Source organism: Lissotriton vulgaris, chromosome 1_1, assembly GCF_964263255.1.
Source record: "Lissotriton vulgaris chromosome 1_1, aLisVul1.2, whole genome shotgun sequence".
NCBI lineage: Eukaryota > Metazoa > Chordata > Amphibia > Caudata > Salamandridae > Lissotriton > Lissotriton vulgaris.
Window position 1 is genome coordinate 545,484,960 of NC_141685.1, and position 25,626 is coordinate 545,510,585.

Consider the following 25,626-nt stretch of genomic DNA (forward strand, 5'->3'; position numbering starts at 1 on the left):
CATGCTCAATACATGTGTACAAACTGGCAATGTCAATGACCATCATAGTGTACCCATCCATCCAATCCATTTGGTCAATACAGTTCAAAGAATGTTTAGTATCCTTCAAATAGGATTTCAGATTGACCACATGGGGAGAAAGAAAAGAGTCGACATATATTGATAAATTCTCAGTTAAGCTGCCCTGAGAAGCTACAATAGGCCTCCCGGGGGGATTCACCGGATCCTTATGTATCTTGGGTAGATAGTAAAAGGTCGGAGTCACTGGATTTAAGCATCTCAAAAACAAATGTTCATCACCATTTAGCATATTGTTACTATACCACTTCAGTATCATATCGTGGTAGTCTTTAATGCTCTTGTTATATGTAGATTCGTTGACCATCATATACGTGTTTGGATCGCTAAGCTGTCGCAGCGCCTCTTGTTCATACTGCATTCTAGTTAACAACACAATATTTCCTCCTTTATCCGAGGGTTTACATACCAGGGACGAATCATCACATAGCTTTTTTAATGCTGTTTGTTGTTTATAGGTGAAGTTGGACCTGCCATATTCTAAGTTGTGTTTACCTCTGAGAGATCTTAAATCCTGAATCACAGCTTCAGAAAAAGTGTCTATCGCATCCGTTCCCATTATTGGCATGAAAGTGGAAATAGGTTTGAAGTTCGTGGCACCCCCTCTTTGCTGTACTTCCATATGTGTCACCATTTGTGTGTCTCTTAGGTTGACAATATCCTCATCTTCAACCTCCCTTCTCAATTCTCCCAGAGATCGAATGCCCGCAAGATCTGTAACCACGAGCGTTAACAATGTTTTGTGAAACGGAGAGACGGAAGGCCGAAGAAGGCATGTTCAAGAACAAGAAAAAGGCTGCTGGGGCACAGGGGGAGGCACCAGACACCACTGATAAAAACGCAACGGACTTGAATGCGAAGTTGATTGCGTTAGAGCGTCTCTATGAAAGAGAATGCAGAAAATGGTGGGAAGCGACGTCGCTTCAAAATTACATAGATGTTGATCGTGTGCCTAGAGGGCTGAGGATCTACACTATCCCTGCATACGAAAATTCGGACCCCCTGCTACTGGATGCATGGGCGGAGCATACTGCCCAGTCATGTAAGGGCAGTTTGATGATACCGGTACGCTTTGCCTGGTCCGATAGAGATAAAGCCTTGGCTGAAATTAAGGAAATTGAACATGACCTCACAAAAGAACAAGACCAACCTAAATTGGAAGAAAAACGTGAAGCAATGAAGAAAAGACTGAAAAAATATGAAGAGAAAATCAAATTAAGAAAGGAGGAGAAATTTGAGAGAGACGAAAAAGACTATCGCATGGGAAGGGTACTCACCTTCTCAAAGAAATATGATAAACCACGCAAAGAATTGAAAATGAGAAAGAAAAAACAATCTGGGACAAGTACTACTGTGCCTGAAACCTCGGAATCATCGCTAACTGGAGAAGAGGTATCAAGCGAGGATGGTCAGGAAGATGTAACTGAACCCTCGGGTTTTCAGGAGGAGTATCAAGTAATGCGCACGAAACAACATCAAGGGGGGAGGGGCAAACCCCCGGAAAGAAGAACACAAAGAGGAAGACGAGGAGGGGGGGCTGGAGCCGCAAACACCGTGGGCTCGCCACCCGTAACCAGGAGCATGAAGAGTGCCTACAAGAAGAAAACATAGACATTGTAGACAATTTAACCATTGTCAACTTGACACCCAAAATCCTGACTACCGAGGAGCAAAACATCTTAAAATTAGGACTCACATTTTGCCCTGATAAAAACTTTGAGTTTACACAAACACGCATAGACTTGTTTAAGTTCACCCGCAAACTAAAGCTGTATAAATATTTTAAGTTGAAACCTCCCTTACCCAAACCAGCGGCTGCTGGTGATACGGAAGAAAGCACACTGATATGTAAAGATCTTGCGGGCATTCGATCTCTGGAAGAATTGAGAAGGGAGGTTGAAGATGAGGATATTGTCAACCTAAGAGACACACAAATGGTGACACATATGGAAGTACAGCAAAGAGGGGGTGCCACGAAGTTCAAACCTATTTCCACTTTCATGCCAATAATGGGAACGGATGCGATAGACACTTTTTCTGAAGCTGTGATTCAGGATTTAAGATCTCTCAGAGGTAAACACAAATTAGAATATGGCAGGTCCAACTTCACCTATAAACAACAAACAGCATTAAAAAAGCTATGTGATGATTCGTCCCTGGTATGTAAACCCTCGGATAAAGGAGGAAATATTGTGTTGTTAACTAGAATGCAGTATGAACAAGAGGCGCTGCGACAGCTTAGCGATCCAAACACGTATATGATGGTCAACGAATCTACATATAACAAGAGCATTAAAGACTACCACGATATGATACTGAAGTGGTATAATAACAATATGCTAAATGGTGATGAACATTTGTTTTTGAGATGCTTAAATCCAGTGACTCCGACCTTTTACTATCTACCCAAGATACATAAGGATCCGGTGAATCCCCCCGGGAGGCCTATTGTAGCTTCTCAGGGCAGCTTAACTGAGAATTTATCAATATATGTCGACTCTTTTCTTTCTCCCCATGTGGTCAATCTGAAATCCTATCTGAAGGATACTAAACATTTTTTGAACTGTATTGACCGAATGGATTGGATGGATGGGTACACTATGATGGTCATTGACATTGCCAGTTTGTACACATGTATTGAGCATGATGAAGGACTTCTAGCTATTTCCTGGTTTTTGGAGAGCAGGCCAGTGAAATACTATGAACATAACAAAATGTTGATGGAATTTCTAAGATTCTGCCTCAAGAATAACATTTTCCTCTTTGGCAAGAACCTCTATAAACAGCTAACAGGCGTGGCGATGGGCACTTGCTCAGCCCCTAGCTTCGCAAATTTATTCGTGGGGCATTGGGAGGAGCGGGTGGCTTGGTCCGATACCAACAAGAAATGGAATGACCTGGTGAAATGTTGGTACCGCTATATAGACGACCTGTTTATCATCATTGAAGGGCCAGTTGAACTAGCTGAGGAATATCTAGAGGTACTCAATAACAATGATAACAACTTGAGATTTACAGGAGAAATCAGCCAAAAGGAAGTCAATTACCTGGATTTGACTGTTTTCGTTGAAGGTGGTAATCTGCATACCAAGCTCTTCCGCAAGGCCACCGCTGGCAATTCTACATTATATGCGACCAGCGGGCATCCTAAGAGCTCGGTGAATAGTATACCGTATGGTGAACTATTAAGGATAAGGAGGAACACTACTAAAGACAATGAGTTCAGAAAAGCAGCCAGCAACTGCATACAAAGATTCAAAGCTAGGGGATACAAGGCAGGAGTACGCAAACAAGCTTTAAGGAAAGTGGAGACTCTAGAGAGGAGTAAGTTGCTGGAAGACAAAACACATGAAGGTAATACTGATACTGGGCAATTTCGGCTTATAACTACCTATTCTAGGAACTCCGGTGACATCAAACGCATTCTGCGTAGACATTGGAATATCCTGATGACGGACAATGTTATAAAACCAGAACTGCCCTCCTATCCTCTAGTAACATTCAGGAAGGCCAGAGCACTAAAAGACTATCTGGTCCATAGTCACCATGATGAACTGAAGTCCAAACCTAAAATTGAACCTATGAAAGGTTTCTTTCCCTGCGGACGGTGTAAGGCGTGCAAGGGAAGCAAACGCATTACTCAATACAGCATACCAGGTGTTAAGGAACCCAAAAAAATACTAAAGTTCCTCACATGTACCACGCCTTACGTTGTGTACTGTCTGACATGTCCTTGTGGCAGAAGGTATGTGGGCAGCACAACCAATCCGGTGAAACTGAGAATATTAGAACATCAGAGAGCTATACAAAATGCAGATGTTAGTTATCCTGTTGCAAGACATTTTGACAAAGAGCATGGACGCAACAGAGAATTACTCACCTTCTTATGCTTGGATTCTGTCCCTGTTAGTGTTAGGGGCGGAGACAGACTCTTAAAGTTAAGTCGATTAGAATCACGAAACATTATAGACTTGTTAAGCAAAATGCCTACGGGACTGAACATGCATGAGGACTTAGCTGTGCATTTGGTATGAATACTGATATTCAGAGTTATGGTGAAAAATGAATTGACTGCATCATTGCTTTATGTTTTCTGTTTGTTTCTAAATTTTCAACTGTGACGAGGAACTGATTTCTAATAATAGCCATAATGTCCATGAGGGTTGTGTCACGTTGCAGACACTATGAATGGTTTATGCCCATCCAGGGCGTGATAAAATGATGATATATGGGGATCATGTGCTTTGTGTAGATATTGTAGCCATAACGGCTCTTGTGAGTATTATTATCCAATGATTACACAAAGCTTTTACATCTGTATACTTTAACCCATTCTAAGATGGCGGATGCCGATTGAATTTGAGTTCTTATTTTATGTTGCCCATCCAGGGCGTAATTGAGCACAACGCTTGAGAATCAGTTGCATTGTGTGGAGATTGTAGCCATATTGGGCTTTTTGCATTCTAATAATGATTTATGCACTATTGTTTAACATAAGCGTTCAACACAATGCTTTCACATCCACTCCAAGATGGCGGATGCCGACTCTATTTTGAGTCCTATCTTTATGTTTATTACTCGCGCAACGTGAAAGTTTAAATGTATGATGATTGGAACTTCCCACTGTCTCATTACTGACGAAGACCGAGTGCCGAAAGCGCTTTTTGTGAGATTAAATCTTTGTGAATCCTATCGTTGGAGTGCTGCCTCCTGTTTCCCGAGCATTGCGGGGAGGGACTGTTGGAGCGGATATTGTTGTCGGGTGCACCCCCGACTGGCAGGCACCCGCCTCTGAGTGCTACAGGCTGGTGCGAGTGGAGCTTTATATATATATATATATATATATATATATATATATATATATATATATATATATATATATATATATATATATATATATATATGTATATATATATATTTCAAACTCCTGCTACGCCTCCCTCTAGGAAATGTATTCCAACGAAGAAAAAACAGGTACAGACCACTCCACAGCGCTACGAGTAGAATTCAAAGGTGGTTTATTGACCCCTTGTCGCCAGCATGACGTGTTTCGGCTACGTCACAGTAGCCTTGATCACATGCCTAGCGGAACCAATACCAGTGTTTAAATACTGTGCACAATTGACAAAAAAGGGGCGTTACCCATCCATAAACATAGATAAAATACAATGGTAACAAAATATCATTGTAACAATTAATCTGAGTGTTCTTTTTTGTGTAAAAGATTATTTTTTTCTTTTCTTTCTCCACAACATTGTAAAAACAATTATAGTTCATATTTCAATGTACCACGGATAGCGCAAATATACAATACTCATTTCTACCATTCATGGCTGTGAAACAATTTGCGCAGAACATACCAGGATAAAAACAGTTTATGTACTATAGGATGGAATTACTACTGGCATACAACCCCAGAATTTTTAAAGAGCAAGTGCTAAAATTAATATAAAATCGTGCAAACAAACGTGCGAAGTGCAAAGTGCGACATCAGCCGTGACACGGGGGTAGATCCCTGCCTCAGTTGTATACAATGGGTCACTGGCTGATTAATAACATAGGAAGACAATGTGGTATTACATGTTAAGCGGATTATGCAGGTTTACATGTATTAATGGATTTATAAATAATTCTCCTACCAGCACAGAATGCTATGGAATGACAATCTTGATATGATGACAGCTATTAATCAAAGAAGGAGCTTATGGCATAGTGCCCATTTCATCCTATAATTATGTGTACAAAATGCTGTCTATTGAAGCTTTATACTCAATAAATCAATCAATTCATGGCATAAGTGTCTAACATTATTGAAATCAAGATGCAATGCTATAATGTCACATCATATCCTAAAGAATCTAGATGGATAATTCTAAGGATAGAATAGCAATTGGCTACATAGCTGATTATGCATAGAGAACAGGCAACACTGGATTCTTACAGAAAACATGAATGAGGGGGTGCAACTAAAACAGAAACCAGAAGTCTGCCACTCTTCTGTTGACCCATAATTATAAAAAAACAATGCAGGTCCTCCCCTGTATTCATTCCATTAGGAATCATAGTGTCTAAAAGCAGAATGTATTTGCTTTCCAGTTGCCTTAACAATTTCTCTCTGTTTCCACCCCTGATGTTTTTAGGTTCTGCATCAATAATGAAGTATTGCAGATCGTTCACATTTTTCTTATGGACCAGACCAAAATGGCGCGCAACTGGGTAGTTTTCATCAGAGTTTACAATTGCCCTTAAATGCTGGAGGATACAATTAAAAGCCTGTAATTTGGTGCTCCCAACGTACTTTAGCCCACAAGTACACTAGAGCACATAGACCACAAAATCAGTGCGGCATGTGAAATGCCCTTTGATTTGAATAGGCACGGGATCAAATGCAGAGCAGTAATCTTTGGTATTTATACCAAATTTGCATGCTCTGCAAGAGATACATTTATAAAACCCAGATTTATCTGACAACCAATTTTTCTTTATGATGACCTCGGGACTAGATCTAACCAGAGCATCCCTCATTGACGGAGCTCTTCTAAAGACTATGGTCGGTTCATCTGGTAACAATGGTGCCACACTGATGTCAGTCTTTAACAACGGCCAATGCTTCTTCAATATCCCCCTCACCTTCTTTTCCTCTCTATTGAAGGTGGTGATTAGACTAACCTTGTCAGGGGCTTCCTTTGTCAACTCTTGCCCAATCTGTATCCTGTTGGCACTGGTGGAAGTGAGATACTCTTCCCGGTTCATGCTATTCACCCTATTCAAAGCTTCCTGTAATAAGGATGTCTGATAGCCTCTTGCACAAAATCTCAAATATGCTTCATTCTGACATTTCTCCAAATCTGAATTGAAACTGCAAATTCTACGTATACGCAGAAATTCCCCGTACGGAATACATTTGACTAGATGACCTGGATGTGAACTATTTGCGTGCAAAATTGAATTGCCCGCCGTAGGCTTTCTGTGGAGTCGGGTATGCAGTTTATCATCTAAGACATATAATTCAACGTCTAAAAATTGAATCATGGTGGTACTGATTTGAGATGTAAACTTGAGATTCAATTGATTATCATTAATTACTCTGACAAATTCAGCCGCTGATTCTACCGAACCCCTCCAGATCATACAAATGTCATCAATGAAACGCCAGAAATAAGCAATATTGTTGGGGAACAACCTAGCGAGTGAACCCATGAGGACATGCTCCTCCCACCAACCAACATGTAAACATGCATAGGTGGGGGAGAAGCATGCCCACATAGCCACTCCTCTTAGCTGTTGGTAGATTTCCATGTCAAACAAAAAATAATTGTTGTTGAGGCATATATCCAACATTTTCAACAGCATATTGCTATGTTGACTAAACGCAATACTTCGTTTCCCCAAATAAAATTTGATGGCATTTAATCCGTCCACATGGGCAATGCTTGTATAAAGAGAGTCTAAATCTAAGGCTATCAATACAAACTCACTATCCCACACAATATCATTGATTTTAGACATAAAGTGTCTTGTATCTTTGATAAACGAGGGCAATGCCTCCACATATTCATGAAGAAAATGATCCACATAACGTGAGATAGATTCCAATAAGCTGCCCTGAGCTGAGATAATAGGACGGCCAGGGACCGGAGAAGTCTGCTTATGAATTTTAGGGATCAAATAGAGAAAAGGGGTGACTGGGAAATCATTTAAAAAAAAGCATGTTCTTGTTTGCTTAATAATCCTTCCCGCTTCCATTGGTTAAGTTCTTTGTGGACCATGTCCTTTAGGCGCATGATATCACTGAAGCTGCCTTTTCTGTAACATGCTTGGTCGCTCAAATGTCTTTCCGCTTCTGCCAGATACTGTGTACGTGGCCAGATAACAGTATTACCCCCTTTGTCTGCTTTGTTTATTATAAGGTTGGAGTCGCTTCTTAGTTTTTTCATTAATTTGTTGTACTGTTTCTCCACGTATCTCATACGTTTGGTTCTCCGTGAGATGGTACACTGCAGTTTTTTCAAATCCTCCACAACTATATCTCTAAAGGTATCTATATTATCTTTAGGCATCACGGGATAGAATGTGGAGGGAGGTTTAAATTTGGTGACACATGGTTGATTTGTTATGATGCCAGCATTTGCAAGATTCTGTTGGGTGGTACCAGCCACAAAATCCTCTTCAAGAACCAACTCCTGAGCAACTCTCAAAGCCTTAGTATCCGATATTGAGAACACACTGGACGGATGAGAATTTCGCACAATTTCAGATGCTCTCACATGGGCATTCGATAACTTAAAATGTTTTTTAAGTTTAAATTTGCGGATAAACTTGAACACGTCAACACGTGTTTGGACATAATTGAAAGAGTTCTTAGGGCAATAGGAAAGACCTAAGGATAATAACTGTAATTCAGCCTTATCTCAGATGGCATCAGATAGGTTGATCACTGTGTTCACCTCCGGTTTCGCTGATGCGCACTCTGTGCTCACTGTCGTCAAACTTTCGGTATTACTGCAGATTAACGAGAGTTCAGTGGGAGATTCCGTGGGATGTGGGATGGCAAACACTGTTGTTACTATTTCTTTCCCTTGCCTCTCTTTAGCGCCCCTCTGCATTCTGCGTTTCCTCCTTGCACTGCGTTTTTTGTTTGCTGCTCTTCGTTTAGTTTCCGCTGCTGTCGAGTTTGCGGCCGCAGTGTTTTGAATCTGTCCTCGACTAGAAACCCCAACTCTTCTGATGGAGTATATTTGGTAGGTACTTGACATTGATTAGAAATTCCCGCTACTCCATCGTCTGAGCCACTGCTACTAGCCGCTGAGCTCAGTTCTATTTCGGATAATTCTGCAGTTTGATTCTTTTTCGATGTTTGATCATTGACCTTAGGTGCCATGGCTTGCCGCTTTGCATTATCAAACTTGCGCGCAAACGTGAATATTCTTCCTGTCTCATAATCGTTTTTATCGCGCGCAAATTTGTATTGTTTCCTCGCGCTAATGGTTTCTTGATGCTTGACTAATCTGACATCGATCTCATCTCTATATTTTTTTATAAAGTCTTGGTCTTTTTCTTCTTCCAATTCTTTATTAAGTTGTTCAATTTCCTTTAAAATTTAATTCCGATCGATTTCCGCATATTTAATCAGCAGGCAAACCATGTTCATGGAAGCATCAAGATTTCCCGCAGCCCATTCTTTAAGCATGAGAGGATTGGGGTTCTCAAAAGATGGTGCTATGAGAACCCTCAATCCCCTTGGAACACGGCCCACTTCTTGATACTTTTCTCTTGCAAGCCGCTGTGGATACGACGCCACGAAGCCAGCTGTCTGATCAAATACAATATGTTGGACTTATAGAAATCCAGCGCATCAAAGACTATCTATCATCAAGATACTATGAGATATATATCAGGAAAGACGCTATTTGAAAATTTACAAGAACAATAATGATACAGAAATTGCAACAAATATATTAAGGAAGTGACTCATACATACAATGATCACGAGTTGCCCACAAACGGTGAAGCCACACCACAGCGTGTTAATTCATTTAATCCAAGGAGTACATCAGCCTGGTTTCAGCACACAAATATTGCCAAACGCGTTTCGGGCGTCACAGCGCCCTTGATCACTGGCATAGGAGACCCCACAACTCGAGCAGGCCACCTGAGCACAATTGAATGTCCCGCCCATGTGGGCGTGTGCTGTGAAGGTTTCTGGTAAATGTGGTCTGTTCTTCAATACAACCCCAGTGGGCGATGTGGGTCCCCTGCAAAATAAACAAAAACAGTCTTACCCCAGTGGGTATGTGTTGCAGCAAGGCTTGATATTATTTACATCCTCCTCAGAACGAACACAATGTTCCTTGTAGTGCCTCTTAGTATCCTGCACTACTTGTATTGAAGAACAGACCACATCTACCAGAAACCTTCACAGCACACGCCCACTTGGGCGGGACATTCTATTGTGCTCAGGTGGCCTGCTCGAGTTGTGGGGTCTCCCATGCCAGTGATCAAGGGCGCTGTGACGCCCGAAACGCGTTTGGCAATATTTGTGTGCTGAAACCAGGCTGATGTACTCCTTGGATTAAATGAACTAACACGCTGCGTTGTGGCTTCATCTGTTGTGGGCAACTCGTGTTTGGAATTTACAACGGCTAGCCCGGCCGTGGTGAGGCCCCACTGCGTAACTGCAGGTCCGTAGTGCAGGATACTAAGAGGCGCTACATGGAACAGTGTGCTCGTTCTGAGGAGGATGTAAATAATATCATGCCTTGCTTCAACACATACCCACTGGGGTAAGACTGTTTTTATTTATTTTTCAGGGGACCCACATCGCCCACTGGGGTTGTATTGAAGAACAGACCACATCTACCAGAAACCTTCACAGCACACGCCCACTTGGGCGGGACATTCTATTGTGCTCAGGTGGCCTGCTCGAGTTGTGGGGTCTCCCATGCCAGTGATCAAGGGCGCTGTGACGCCGGAAACGCGTTTGGCAATATTTGTGTGCTGAAACCAGGCTGATGTACTCCTTGGATTAAATGAACTAACACGCTGCGTTGTGGCTTCATCTGTTGTGGGCAACTCGTGTTTGGAATATATATATATATATATATATATATATATATATATATATATATATATATATATATATATATATATATACCTGTTGTAACAAATCTGCAATAAATGTCGATCAAAAATGGGATTTGTTGTTTAAAATTAATAAAATTATATTTTTCAAAAGGCTGCAACTGTTGCGACAAGTAGAAACCAGACAAAGTTTTTATCATCATCAAGTTCATCCTATAGAGGCTCGTCAGTGTCATCATCGAGCGCCAGTGAGGAAGATGGATGTGTGCTGATGGCATTGACCAACGAACGATGGGCACATGTAGGCCTGGTTCCTTGCAAGAAAAAACAATGATAAAAGCAAACTACCAAGCAAAACATCAAAACTCATTTGGACATTGCCCCACAATTATGATAACGATCAACTGTTGCCCCATAACCTTCATTACAGACAGTGGTGCATTGATTAACATGCCCATTTGCAGCAAGCCTTGCCGATTCCTCTGACACTGAGCCAAGCTAGTGTGTCGGAGAAGAGCAGCGGACCGGGAGTGAAACCGAGAGCAGAAACTACATTTCCCAGGGTCCTTTACGCTGAATTGTCACGCACCTACCAGCATCAGAAGAGCACCAGGAAGCGCAGGTAAAAGTGCACAGGGGGCTCCCGCAGCGCGGGACGCGTCCGTGCGGGCCCGTCTGCAACCGGAGGAGGCCGGGCTGGGCCAGACACCCTGGCCGCTTTAGGCCGAAACCCGTAAAGCTTGTTCCAACGACTTGAAGTCTAAGTCCCAGTATGACATTCATCTAAAAAGCAACAAAGTAACTTTTAATAACTTTGTTTTGTTTGAGCATTCAAGTACCCCCACAAAAGACCTTGAACAGAGACAGGGGGCCTCTGGTGACAAACGCCGATATGGGCAAAAGGAAAACACTTGCTATACAGGGGGTGCTCAGGGGGGATGCATGGTGGGTAAAATCCATTCCTTTCTGACCAAAGCTGCGCACACAATTACGAAGGAAATAGCCTTGACTGAGCGGAGGTTATCCATAGAGGCTAGTAAATGTCTCCAAAGCCAAATCATTAGCGAGGAGGGAGAACTAGGGAACTCTGCGGCCAATATGGCCCCTCCAGAATGCTCAGCAGTTCCAACCTCAGCACCCCCAAGCGAGATACTCATTCCTGGCGAGTCAGACATGTGTTCTAAAATCAATAAAACACCAGAGGGAACTGAAGTGGCCCCGGACTTACCACCACTGAAGAGAAAACGAACTGTCTATAACAAGCCCATAAGGAAATCCCCACGGCTACAAACGCGGACTCAGCTATTTTCACAACCAGACCTGGGCCAAGGGCAGTTATCGGACTCCTTATTTATAAAGCTGGAAGTAATGATAAAGACACTCTTTGTACCTATAACACAAAACATTTAAAAAGTAGAGGAACTGGTGAATAATTTGATCACCAATTGTAATAAATATTCTACGTCTATTGTGCCAAACCTATTAGGGGCAGCGTGTGGAACTGTATTGCAAAATAAGGCATAACTCAAACCCAACCTGACCCACTCGTTCTAAGATTAGGTGTTGCCTTTGCTTCAGCAAGTAATGGTCTATCCAGTGGACCAAGTCAGTTACACATACCTGAAGCAATGGGACTCTTAGCCCAAACAAAACGCCGAGCTAGTTCAGGACGGAGGACCCCAGAATTTTCATAGGATAGCCTCAGCCACATACAGTCAGCCTAATCATGGCATACTTTAGAGTCATGAATTGAAGTATCCTTGACCAACTTCCTGCATTCGCACCGTTAGTAGCAGTCTTACTAGAGGTCCCCCTCTTTCCCAAGAAACTAGGGAAACCACCCATAATAAAGTGACCCACAGGTCCACCAAAAATGTAACACTTGGCCATTATATATCTTCTGACATTATAATGGCCAGAAGAGTGGGGTGGATAGGCCAACAACTTAAAAAGATTGGTGTAGGAGATGGCATAGTCGTTAATTTTAAGGACCCAGCGAAAGCCAAGATCTTAATAGACAGTTCATACCAGAAACCCAAACTCTCAAATAAGTGTAGTTCTATTACAATACTTCTACCCCCAAAGGCAGCGTGGAGGTTTTATGCAAGGGAAATGGCAAATACCACGCAAGTCAGGGAACCCGGCGATCATAAGTAAGATGATCGCCGCCAATGTACAATAGATTTCAAGCTTTGGCAGACTGCCAAAACTTGGATGAAAATGATTGACTAGAGAAAGGTGATAAATCCAAACAGGGTTCCTCCCCACTTAGCAGGACCTCAAACACACAAACAACAGCACTTGAGGTTCATGCTGAAATACCCACTGCAGTCCCAGAATCACTCCAGATCCAAAATACCACGGGGGTCAAGTATGGAAAAGCTCTTTCATGGAACATAGCGGGTATAAGGGCTAAAAGAGGGAATTTATGCTGGGATTTGTTTTTTAGCATCACATCATATCATCGCCATCCAGGAAACTTGGGAAGTAAACAATTGTTTTCATTTAGACGGTTTCACTTATTTTCATAAATGTGCCACTCCATCAAACATGGGCAGAGCGAGAGGAGGTTTATTGTTAATGTTTTCACAGAAACTCTCTTGTAAGACCTGTTTGGTTGATTGTAATTCTGAGAATGTTTTGGCAGTGGAACTGTCTTTCAAGGATCGGCCCACTTTGTAAGTGATACATTTTTATAATTCTTTTACCAGAGGGCACGAGCTGGAACATTTGCATGATTTAAAAAACTTCCTGGAATACTATGAGGAGGCTAAGTCGGCTTGTTTTGAAATAATAATTTTCGGGGACTTTAATATTCATCGATGTCATTTAAACTGTTTTTCAAACCAGGATCAGGGAAATTTGAACTCTTCATTAAACCCTGTTGAGCATAGATCTTAAGGTAATTTCCTGGAGAGAATTTTAGCAAATCAAAAGTTTTGTTGTCTCTCACAGTCGCATAATATGGCCCCAGTACCTACTTACGTAGGAAATGATAGAGCGAGCACTATTGATTATATTTTAATGTCTGCTCCATTAGTCCCTCTTACTGAGGGTCTATTAGTCACTTGGTCAAGCTTCAGTGACCATAACCCACTTACGGTTGATATATTACTTCCTACCACTAAAAAGTGGGAGAATCAGCTACCTGTTTGACAAAGGCTCTGAATTCCTTGCCTTTATGCTTAGACTGTCTCCTGGTCAAGCGCTTAAGGGACTGCTGGTCTATAGGCCTCCCGGCCCGGTGGGCTCCTTTTGGGAGGACCTACAGACAGCTATCTCGGAGTTGGCGCTGTCTGCACAGCATTGCCTGCTGGCAGGCGATTTTAACTTCCATCTCGATGTCTTGGACGATCTGGATGGGACCAAACTCCTGGATATCACATCTCCGCTTGGCCTGGTACCGTTTGTGCTAGGGCCTACACATGAGAAAGGGCACACCCTCGACCAAGTGTTCTCTTCTGTCCCAATTGTTGACATCGATACACGGCCGGTGCTCTGGTCGGATCACAGGCTGATTGGATTCTCCGTGTTGGAGACCGGGCGGTCTGACACCTGTGCCCCCACTGTGCCCAGATCGGCCTCGAGAGCTCTGCACAGAGTGACGCCTGCTATGTTGGAGCAGGCGCTTGCGGAACATCCGTGTTCCCTCTCCGGGGACCCGGAAAGAGACACTGAGGCCCTGCAGCGATGGTTGACTGAGAGGTTAGATGATCTTGCCCTAAAGGTAACCCCCCGGTCCACCGCGATACGGCAATCTGCGCCCTGGTTTACGGAGGCGCTGCGTGTGGCACGCAGTCAATGTAAGGTTGCTGAGCGGGCCTGGCGCCTTCAATATAATGCGGAGGCTAAACTCGCCTATAGGTCAGTGGTTAAGGCCTATCACCGAGATATTCTTGGTGCCAAGCGGGACTATCTAGCCAGGAGGATTGAGGCGTCGGCGAACTCCTGCAAGGAGATCTTCACGATAGTGAAGGAGTTCACGTCCCCTACCTCCTATTCACCCCCGCCTGTATCATCTGATGCGTGGGCGTGTGATCTTGCCACTTTTTTCACCAACAAGATTAAGGCAATTCAGGTCTCCTTCTCGGAGAGCTTGATGGAGGATTGCTGTGGTCCTGGGGCAGGACTTGGTACATCGTCCGTGCCCACGGCAGTACTGGTTGACTTTCCACCTGTCTCCAGTGACATGTCCCGGACTCTGTTGGCCAGTCTTAAATCTGGCTCGCCACTTGACCCCTGCCCCGCCAAATTTTTGGCGGGGATGGCGGCAGTGGTGGATCCTTTGGTCAACCCGATCCTCAACGCTTCCTTGAGGGAGGGGATTGTCCCACGCACCTGGAAAAGGGCGATGGTGATCCCCCTCCTGAAAAAGCCTGGTCTTGATGCCGAGGTTTTGGCCAATTACAGGCCAATTTCACTTCTCCCGGCTCTGGCGAAGATCACGGAGAAACATGTCCATGGCGTCTTGTCGAGCTTTCTTGAATCTAACAATTTGCTCCATCCATCCCAATCCGGTTTCCGTCCGAATTTTAGTACGGAAACGGTGTTGGTGGAGGTCTCTGAGATCATCAGGGAGACCTTGGATGTGGGTGGCAAGGCCATGTTAGTCATGTTGGACCTGTCGGCGGCCTTCGACACCGTCCCCCATGAGGCGCTTCTCGCCAGGCTTTATGACATCGGCCTGAGGGGGACGGTGTTCAGATGGTTTACATCTTTTCTGGAGGGCCGCCGCCAGACGGTCTGGGTTTCCCAGAGCTCCGCCGAGATCCCGCCACTGGGAGTCGGGGTTCCACAGGGATCTGTGTTGAGCCCGACATTGTTCAACATCTTCATGTCCCCTTTGGCGGCTGCGGTGGAGGCCTACGGAGCCCAGATCGTGTCCTACGCCGCTGACACGCAACTCCTCTTCACTTGTGGCAAAGATCAGCCATTTGATGGGGAGAGAATTCGGGACTGTCTGGACATGGTCTTCGGCTGGTTCCAGCGTAATAGTCTGAAGGCCAACTCCAGCAAGTCGGAGGTTTTATTTTTCGGCTGTGCTACCGATCCCGAATGGCGGCAGTGGTGGCCGGCTGCTATGTGCCCCCCGGCACAATCCTCCCTGGTTGCCAAGAACCTTGGTGTCAAGCTTGATAACAAGCTCTCTTTGAGAGCGCATGTTCTTGGCCTGTCCGGCACCTGTTTCGGCATTCTGAAAATGCTCCGCAAGTTTCTTCCTTTACTATCTGCGGAGCACAGACGGATTACGGTGCAGGCGCTTATCGGATCCAGGCTAGATTATGCCAATGCCCTCTTCCTAGGCCTACCGGACTATCTGGTCCAGCGCTTGCATGTGGCACAGAATTCTGCAGCCCGTGCGATTTTTGGTCTGCATAGACGAGCCCGGGCTTCCGGACTGCTACAGACGCTCCATTGGCTGCCGATCCGGAAGCGGATTATGTTCAAATCCCTGACGCTGGTGCACAAAGCTCTGTTCGGCTCAGGCGCGGGATATTTGCAGAAGAGATTGACTTTCTATCGCCCTGCCCGCTCTCTGCGCTCTGAATCCCTTTTTACTGCTGTGGTTCCACGTGTGAGGAAGGCCCGCATGGGGGGGTGCTCTTTCAGCCTTAAGGCCTCCCAGTTATGGAACTCGCTTCCATTGGCACTTCGCAGCACTCCCAATTTGCTTCAATTCAGAAAGAATCTGAAGACTTGGCTTTTTAATCTTTCTGTTTAGGTCTGTTTTCTTTTTCTTTCTTCTGGGATTCATTCTTCTTGTTATGTTGTTCTACATTGTAGCGGACTGTGGAAAGCGCCGGGACACTCTTCTAGAGTAGCCGAGCGCTATACAAACGCATTTTAACATAACATAACATAACACAAATGCCAACATCAGTACTAAAGTTCAGGCTTGCAGACTAAAGTGGGCAAGGATAGCTCCAGAATTTTTTTTAACCAACTTATATACAGTTTGTGCCACTAAAATTGAGTTTTGCTTGGACCCTGACACACAGGATAGTTCTACTTTAAAAGCCTTCGAGAAATTAATAAAACAGATTCAATCAGACCTCACAATCATGGGTGGGCCTAGACGTCCGAAGGCTGTAAGATGGGTTAATGGAGTATGCTCAGCAAAACCTACAAAGCTTATATTAGCCTTAAAAAGATCCCCAGAGATAAAATAGAAATTAGGGACAAAAGGAAAGCTTATCAAATAGCAGTTTATAACAGGTAGAAGGAGCTAAAAGAACATGCCTGGGATGCTTTACAACAAGCTAGCATATTGAAAGATGGTGCGAATTTCTGGTTGATAGGTAATAGCTCCTTTCTCTCTGAAACCCCAAATTCTAATACTACTGTCTAGTCCCAGCAGACAAATGGGTATTGCATTTCGGAAACATCTTTAGCAACGCAAATCTGGCAGTAACAGAGGAGCTAAGGGAAGGTGGACAATTCAGTACATTACTTCATGTCAGGGTGGAGGAGGTTTATGATGCCAGGACACCCCGAGATGGGGTAACAGTGCGCTTTACAAGTATCATCATTATCATTATCATTATCATTGTAACTACAGACGGCAGAAAGGCCCCAGGCCCCGATGGGGTACCAGCCAATTTCTACAAAGCTGATCCAAATGTATGGGCAAGCATCCTAACTAATGTTTTTAATGCTGGTTGCTCACAAGAAAATGTAATATCCTGAGGGAAAGCAGTCATAGTTCCCATTCTTAAAAAGGGCACCAGGGATGAGCCCATATGTCATAGGCCAATCTCACTTTTAGATTTTCTTGTCAAAATCATGGGAAAAGTCATGGTAAATCATCTAACGACAAGGTTGGATGACCAAAATGGCATTTCCGACTTGCAATATTGGCTTTAGGCCTGGTAAAGGGACCCTGGACCAATGCTTAAATTACACTTAGCGGGAGGTAAGTACACCATTGCCATAAAAGGTATAATCCACTTGGCCTTCATGGATTTGACGCAAGCATTTGACTGTTAACAGATCAAAGTTGTGGTCTATCCTAAGTGACATGAGTCTCGAACCAGCACTGGTGGACTTCCTATATGCCATCCACATGAACAAGATAGTGGCTGTTAGATATATTAGCAATGGGGACCTGACATCTACCTGGATGTGAAAAGAGGGGTACGCCAAGGTTGTATCCTGGCCCCTCTCTTATTCACATTATATATAAATAATCTGGGAGACTCCTTAATAGCCAGCTGTAAATGAACAAACTTCAGGGACGGGCAGACAGGGGTCAGGCAGCTGTTCTTCTTCTGCTTGACCTGTCTGCCGCCTTCGATACGGTTAACCACGAAATCCTACTGAGACAATTGAAAGAGGTGGGAGTGACGGGCTGCGCCCTCAGGTGGTTCCATTCTTTTCTGTCAGGTAGGAAGCAGGCAGTGTCCCTCTCTCCCTACCAATCTGCTTTTACTAGTGTCTCGCATGGCGTGCCACAGGGCTCGGCCATTAGCCCTATTCTTTTTAATATTTACATGAGTCCCCTGATGGCGGTCATCAAGCGTTATAACATCAAGATCGTTAATTACGCGGATGATATGCAATTAATTCTCTCCCTGGAGAGAGCACAGTCAATTTCTTTAGAGGGGTTTCACAGTTGCCTGCGAGACAGGTCGCTGAGGGATAACTCGCTATAATTTAATGTATCTAAAACGGAGGTGCTTTACTGTGCCATGGGAAGGATCCCCTCCGTGTTGCCTAGTAACTTTTGGCTTTCAGATCCCCCTAATCTTGGCCAGCCTGTCAGACAGTTCGCAACCTGGGTGTGACATTTGATTGTAATCTTACCTTGGAGGCTCATGTCACGAAAGTTGTGGGTTGCTGCCTGGCCATCATTCGCTCTCTACGGAAGATCTTTCCATTGCTCCCCCCTCTGGCGTGTTCACTGATAGCACGGAGTACCCTACTTAGCCGAGTTGACTACTGTAATGCCCCGCTCCTTGAATCTCCAAATCTCTATTGGACAGGATGCAGAGGCTGTAGTTAACTGCAGCTAAGCTGTTAGTAGGCTGGTCGAGACGGTCCTCCGCTTCATTGGCCCTGGCGGAGTTGCACTGGCTCCCAGTGAAACAAAGAATCTAGTTCAAATCACTTTGCCTAGTATTTAAGGCCCTGCATGGAATGGGTCCTACCTCTCTTCAACGCAAATTTGAGTGGTACGTTCCTGCCCGAACTTTGCGTTCATCTGGGGCAAAACTGATAAAAAATCCCCGATTCTAAAAAGTTAGAGCAGGGGGTATATCCTTTGGGATCGCTGCTGCAAAGCTCTGGAACCCCTTACCTTTCAAGCTGAGACAAATCATTGACCTCCTTCCATTTAGAAGGAATTTAAAAACATGGCTATTTCCCAAGACTTAAGGGTTGGCTACAGTAAGGTCCCACGGTGGTTGTCAGGCTGAGTTACTAGCGCCAAGATGCCTGTTAGGTGATAGTGCGCTTTAGAAATGCAACAAATAAATAAATAATAATAATAAAGATATCCCTAGATTCGGCAATAAGATGATTCCTGCATTATTATATGCGGATGATACCGTTATTTTAGCAATACCGGCAATGGGCCACCAATCACCTTTAAATCCTTTTATAGTTTTTATAGATTCTTTAGATTTATCAATACATTTTAAAAAATCGCATACTATGTCCATTGGCCCCGAAAAGTCCCAAAAAAGACAACATTATTTTGCAAAGGGACAGAGCTAACAAAAGTCCCAACTTTCCCTTACCTAGGGGTACTTTTTGCCGAAAGTTTGTTATGGTGCCCACAAATTATACAAAAAGTAATATCCTTGCAAGGGCCACACGGGGCTACATTGAATTTTGCTAAAAAATTGGGAACTAAACCCATTGCAGCCTTGTTGATGGTATACAAGGAAAAATGCATCCAGATGGCAACCTATGGCAGCGACATCTGGAGATTCAAAGAAGGGAAGGGTATTCAGCGGGAGGAAAATAAATGTTTATGTAAGGTTTTCGCTGTCTCGCACTCCACCGCCACATACACAATACATGAAGAAATAGGGATGGGCTATATAGCAGATCAGATAGCAGTGGCTCCAGTGATGCGTTGGCTGAGAATTTGGGCAAGTCCCACTACAAACTTAAATCAAATAATAATTACTGATTGCCTAGCATTAGATAGCACCAAATACATTCCCTGGCTTAGGTATTTTTATTTTCTTTTGGTAAACCTTTATTGACATTAATCAGTTACATTCAGAGTATACCAACCGTCACGGTTGAACATAGGTATAGAGGTAGGATAAGCAAACAATGTAGAACAGGAGCAATGCAAAGGTACACCTCACAAAATCTATGCTGTAACTCAGGAGAACTTAGTACCAATATGGCCACAGGATTAGGGAAGGTTTGTTTTTTAAATTAAAGAAGAGCAGGATCTGATGCCGCACAATTAGACCTTACCAAAGCCAGGGTTACACATGAAATAGGATATTAACAGCAGGACCACCGTAGGCAGGATATTCATGTCAGGACGTAAAAACAGGATATTCAATAAACATTACATGTCCCCACCCAAACAGTGTCCGCCCGCCGTGTCATAAAGCATTAAAAAACATACACCCTTTTTCTGAACCAGTAAAACGCACGGAGAATCACCTCTAGTCAGTCCCGCAAAGAAGAAGAAAAAGAAGAAAGGAAAGAAAGCAGAAGTTTAACAAGAAAAATAGGGCCATAGAACAGAAAGGGAAATGAAAAACAAAAATACCCCACCCCCATCCCCCCACCCTGCACCCCTGCATACGGCTACGGCCTACCCCCCTAGCAGCGTGCCTGTCGCCCCGTGTCTAAACCCGAAATATAGAGAAGAGAGATAAAGAGGAGAGAAAGAGACAATATTCCACACAAAGGTAAGAGAATGAAGGAAAAAAGAAAAGGGGAAATGAACTAAAACCCCATGATAGGGGAAGATGAAAACATGGAGGGTCCCCAGTACAGGCCCCCGGTGCCCCCCCCCCCCCACCCCGAGTCATTACAATGATACCAGAGTAGATAATAAAGCGTCAAAGAGCAACAAGTTCAGAATCACAATTGCAGCCCAGCCCCTCAAGCTACCTGAGCAAGATGGAAGTCTCCCCATGCTGATGCAAAGCAACAGAGAGTCATTGATGCACATGACTCATGTAGTCCTAATCGGAAGTATGCCGCAAATATTATGAAGCGGGATATGGCAAGTAGAATATCGCATTGAATGGGCAGGCCAGATCAGAAAAGAATAGGAAGCCTTGCAATGTTCCAGGTAACTGCGCCGTCAAAGTTCATCCGCCGCCATTTTATCCGTCCACGATCCGGAGAACAATGTGCAGCACAACAAGGACATACATTTTGTAGTTTCCGGCTCCCACAGCAAGAATTGTCACCAGGAGATGTGCGCGAGAGGGAGAATAATAAAACATAGCCGGTGGTCGCTCCAATTAGACGATGTACCCCTGGAATCAGACGTCCATAAAGCAATCAATTAATAACAAACAAGGAGTCTTCTATGAGCGAACCTCCCCTCGCGCCGCCGATGGAGGCAAAGCAAGGTCTCATCACAGTGCCTGCACAACATGGCCGAGCAGGGGCCAAATAAACAATGTCTCGCAACAAGGAAACCGGCGGCAGGTTGTTTTCCCCATTCCAGTGATACCGGGCTCACCCCTGTATCAATCCATATCCAGTTCCACCCTTCCAGCGCACGGGAGGCACATGATTTCTCTCTCCTCGATCTATTGTGCGTGCTGCCAGCGCCATTTGCGGACACTCCACATTACAACAGTACTCACAGGAGGGACCCCCAACATGAACACCTCATCGACAAATGTCAGGGCCGCCCGCCCTAGGTTTGAAGAAAGGGGGATGGTGTCATCAGTTCCCCAACGTTGGTACACAATAGAGGCATCGTCCCCACTCCGCGGTGTGTGAGCACATACGGGCCCCCGCAGTCTGGAAGGTGCAACAGTGGTGGAGCTCCGCAACCAGCTCCAATTAACTGAGATGCGGAGTGTAGGCAGCGCATTGCGGGCCAAGCAAAGTTCCAGCAGAGTAGCAAAAAGCAGTTGGTAAACAACCGATTCCATCTGGGGGGGGGGACACCAAACCAGCGCTGAAGGACAGCATGTGTCTTGCCCTCACGTTCCACGGGGCAGCGCTGGAGCCTAGTTCTCGGGGGCGGGCTGACCTGCATAGCGGTTGACCGGTACCTTCTGGGTCCGTGCGGCCGCTGCTGTTGCACTCTCAGGCGGCTGTGGAATCACGCGGGGTCCCGGCTTCAAGGCTCTTGCAGGCCAAAATCACGGAGGTCCGTAGCTTCGCTTTCGGGGCACGGAAATCCCTTGGAGTCGGACGCATCTGCTTAGCGCCCCTTCCGACACACAGGAGCACCGGAGCTGTGCGGGGTGGGCGATGGAATCAGGCGGCGGGAGAGGAGAGCCGGCGGAGCCGGGAGCCCGGGCGACCATCTTGGCCGCCAGTCTGGCTCCGCCCCCCTGGCTTAGGTATTTAAAGGAATTGACAGCTTGGCTAGGTTGTCCTGACATATACTTAAACCCAAACCCATGGACAAACTTACAATTAAAAATGTTAGACTTCTGTTTTTTTCAAAGCGCCAGGGACTAAGGGAAGAAGAGGAGCTGCAGAAACCATCTGTAAGACGTTACGTCACAATATCCACGAATAATCAAGTCCACCTTTATTTATTAAGCATTGATAAACTTTTCTATTGTTTTCTTTTAACAAGATTTCGTTTGCAAATGGGGCATTGGCTTCTATCTGTACCTTAAGGTTTCTATAAACCTGGCACTTTAAAACTGTGCCAGTGTGACAATTTTTCTGAACAGGATGTCCTTCATTTTGTCTTTTTTTGTGATTAATATGTCCCCTACGTAAACATTTTTTTATTACCATTGCTCAGAGATTGTCACTTTGTTCAAGTCAGGACAGCCCTACTGTATCTTCAGGTGCTAGCATTCCCTATGGTCTGTTTTGGGGTGACACGTTTCTTAACTGGAGCCATTAGGCGTATGAAGAAAAATGGTCTTTTAATTGTTATTATGGTTCTTAACATGTTTTTATTCGGAAGCCCATTATGTGTCATAATTGGGGATCGACCTAACATGTGAGTTTGCCCTATTGCACTTAGCACTTTATATAATGTTTTTGCACTGTATGTGGAGCAGGTCCTGTTACTCTGTATGGTCGTCAGGAACAATACGACTGTTTTGGAGTATATCCTTTTAGCACCTCGCACTTTACAAAAGTTTTGCACTTTAAGATGGATTATAGGGAAAGTAATCGAAGTTTTGAATATTAATATGTCTTGCCAAATTGCACTCTGAATTTTACCCAAAAGTTTTTAATATGTTCCTATTCTGAGGCCCAATATGAGTTATAAATAGGGATTATCCTAATATATGAGCATGCCTGATCACACTTTGCACTTTATGTAATGATTCTGTATTGTATGTATAGCAAAGATTTGCTTTGCAAGATGGATCATAGGGAAAGAAGCTGAAGTTTTGTATTTTAATATGTTTTGTCCATTTGCACTCTGAGTTTTGCTCAAAAGGCTTTCAGTCTGTATGGATGTTTATGAGTTGGCTACTCAGTTGACATCAGGAAGGCTTTTATTACTGAAAGGTACTATTGCATGTTTACTTTCATGACATTAAGTTGTCGAATAAAGTTTTCTTGACTCACTGAAAAATGTAACAGCCTATGTCCTTTGCCATGTCTCAACCAGTCAAACACTAAAGTGTTACATGTGCCACTTCTAAACCGTTTCAGAGTCAAAGGTCATTCACAGCAACTTTGAGACATAAAGCAGTATCATGTTCTTAAAGGAGCTTCGTCCAGTGCTTGCCAGCTCAGCTTGGCCACTGCTTTTGACATGGGACTGATATCTATCAATTACAACCTCCACACTCTGAAGTTGTGAATCATTTCCAGCCATTTCACAGCCTGGTCAGGCTCAAGACAATGAAAGTGCAACTTCAATGAAGACATTCGCTCTGTTGCCCAGCGGGACCGCAGAATCGTTTTCCACTTGCAGGAAGCTGTTGAGAAAGAAATAGAAACTCAGTTGAAGCATGACATCATTAAGTGGTCTACTAATCCTACGCGATGGGTGTCGCCCGCCCATAATGGTGGCGCCAAAAAAGTACTGCGAGGGTGCCGTATGCATCGCATCTGTGTTGATATACGGCAGGCCAACAAAGCAATCGAGAGAGAAAGGGATCCTGATCCACACATAGCAGACATGATCATGTAACTGAACGGTGCCAAAGCTTTCTTCCGTCTTGGCCTGAAAAAGGGATATAATCAACTCGAGTTGGAAGAAAATTGCTGGTACATCACTACTTCTTCAACTTACCCTGGATTGTTCAGATACAAAAGTTTGAACTTTGGAGTACTGTCAGCTGCATAAATATTTCAAGAAGTTATACTTTAAATAATTCAACATGTCACAAATGCTTTTAATTACAGTGACAACATACTGGTATTTGGAGCAACATGCAAGAAGCAAGACAAGGCTCTTACCCAAGTGTGCCAATTACTTTCTGATGCAGGTGTCACTCTTAATGCAGCAATGTGTAAGTTTCAAAGACCAAACTCAAATCCTGTGTGATTCTCCACTTGTAATTTGGCATTTTAATTACTATCATAGGAAAGTTACAAGGACTGCCATGTACTTCCCAGAGGATTCCCTTCGCAATAATCTTTTCAGTCAGTGCCTTCATTCCCTCTTTTGTCAGTCTGTATTGTCTCGTTCTAGGAAATACTGCAGCAGGTTTATTCGTTATTTTGGCTTGCTTTGCTTTTCTAATCAATCCAATCTCCTTCCCAAAAAATCCCATAAACCATTCATCTTTGACAGTATGTCTTAAATCCAGAGCCAGGTCTACTTCTCGATCTTGTGAATTTATTTTGAACATACGTCTTGATCGCAACACCATCCTGTGTAAAATAAATCACACAATTAATTTTGCAGAACATGTCCCTCCCCAACAAGTTTATAGGACCTGAATCAAACAAAATAAGTTGGTGTTTATTTTCCATTTTACCTATTTTAACTGGAACATGTGGTGTAACCAGATTAAAAATGTAGCTATTAGGGAAAGCTGGCCACTTTTGCCGACCTATAGACCAAATATCACACCGAGACATTCAGGTATTTGCAGATTAGCCATGCAGTCACAGCTGCTTTACCCAAGGACGCCCCTCTGCCTGAGTCCTCTCCGCTGGAGGACAGGTTGATACTAGACCCTATGCCTAAAAAGGCATATCCCTCACATACAAAAAGCTGCTCAACAATCGACCAGATCCCATGCTGTACCTGTGGCAACACTGAGAGGCAGACCTGGGGGAGTTCGATGAGGAGGATTGGCGTGATGCCCTGGCTTCTCCCCGAGAAGTGGCTGTCCCCATGAGATTGCGCCTGGTCCAATTGAGGATCCTCCACTGTGTATACTTGGATGCTAAGATCTTGGCCAAATTTGGTAGGCGGGCACACCCCTGGTGTCTCCAGCATTGCCGTCAACAGGGAACCTTTTTCCATATCTTATGGGATTGCCCTATAGTGCGCCAATACTGGGACAGGGTTTTTAAGCAAATGGAGAGAGCGGGTGGCAAGACTCTGAAGGCCTCTCCCCAGCTGTGTCTTCTAAATATATGGGCTGCCACGGACTTATTGGGAGAACTGAGGCCCTTAACATTAAGTGATAATACTTTCAAGGGGCTAGGGAGAGTCGCAGTCATGCCTTAGTCCAAATTAGTCCGCCCTGCAGCCCTATAAGGGAGCTCGGAGGAGGTGTAGGGGCACAGGAAGGCATATCTATTCCAGCCAAGAGAACGCGCCGCAGCCGCAGGACCACCCGCCCGCCACACCCAAGAGACAAGAAAAGGTAGGAAAAATGGCTAGAAAGGGGAGAAGGCAGAGAGAAAAAGAAGAAAAACCCA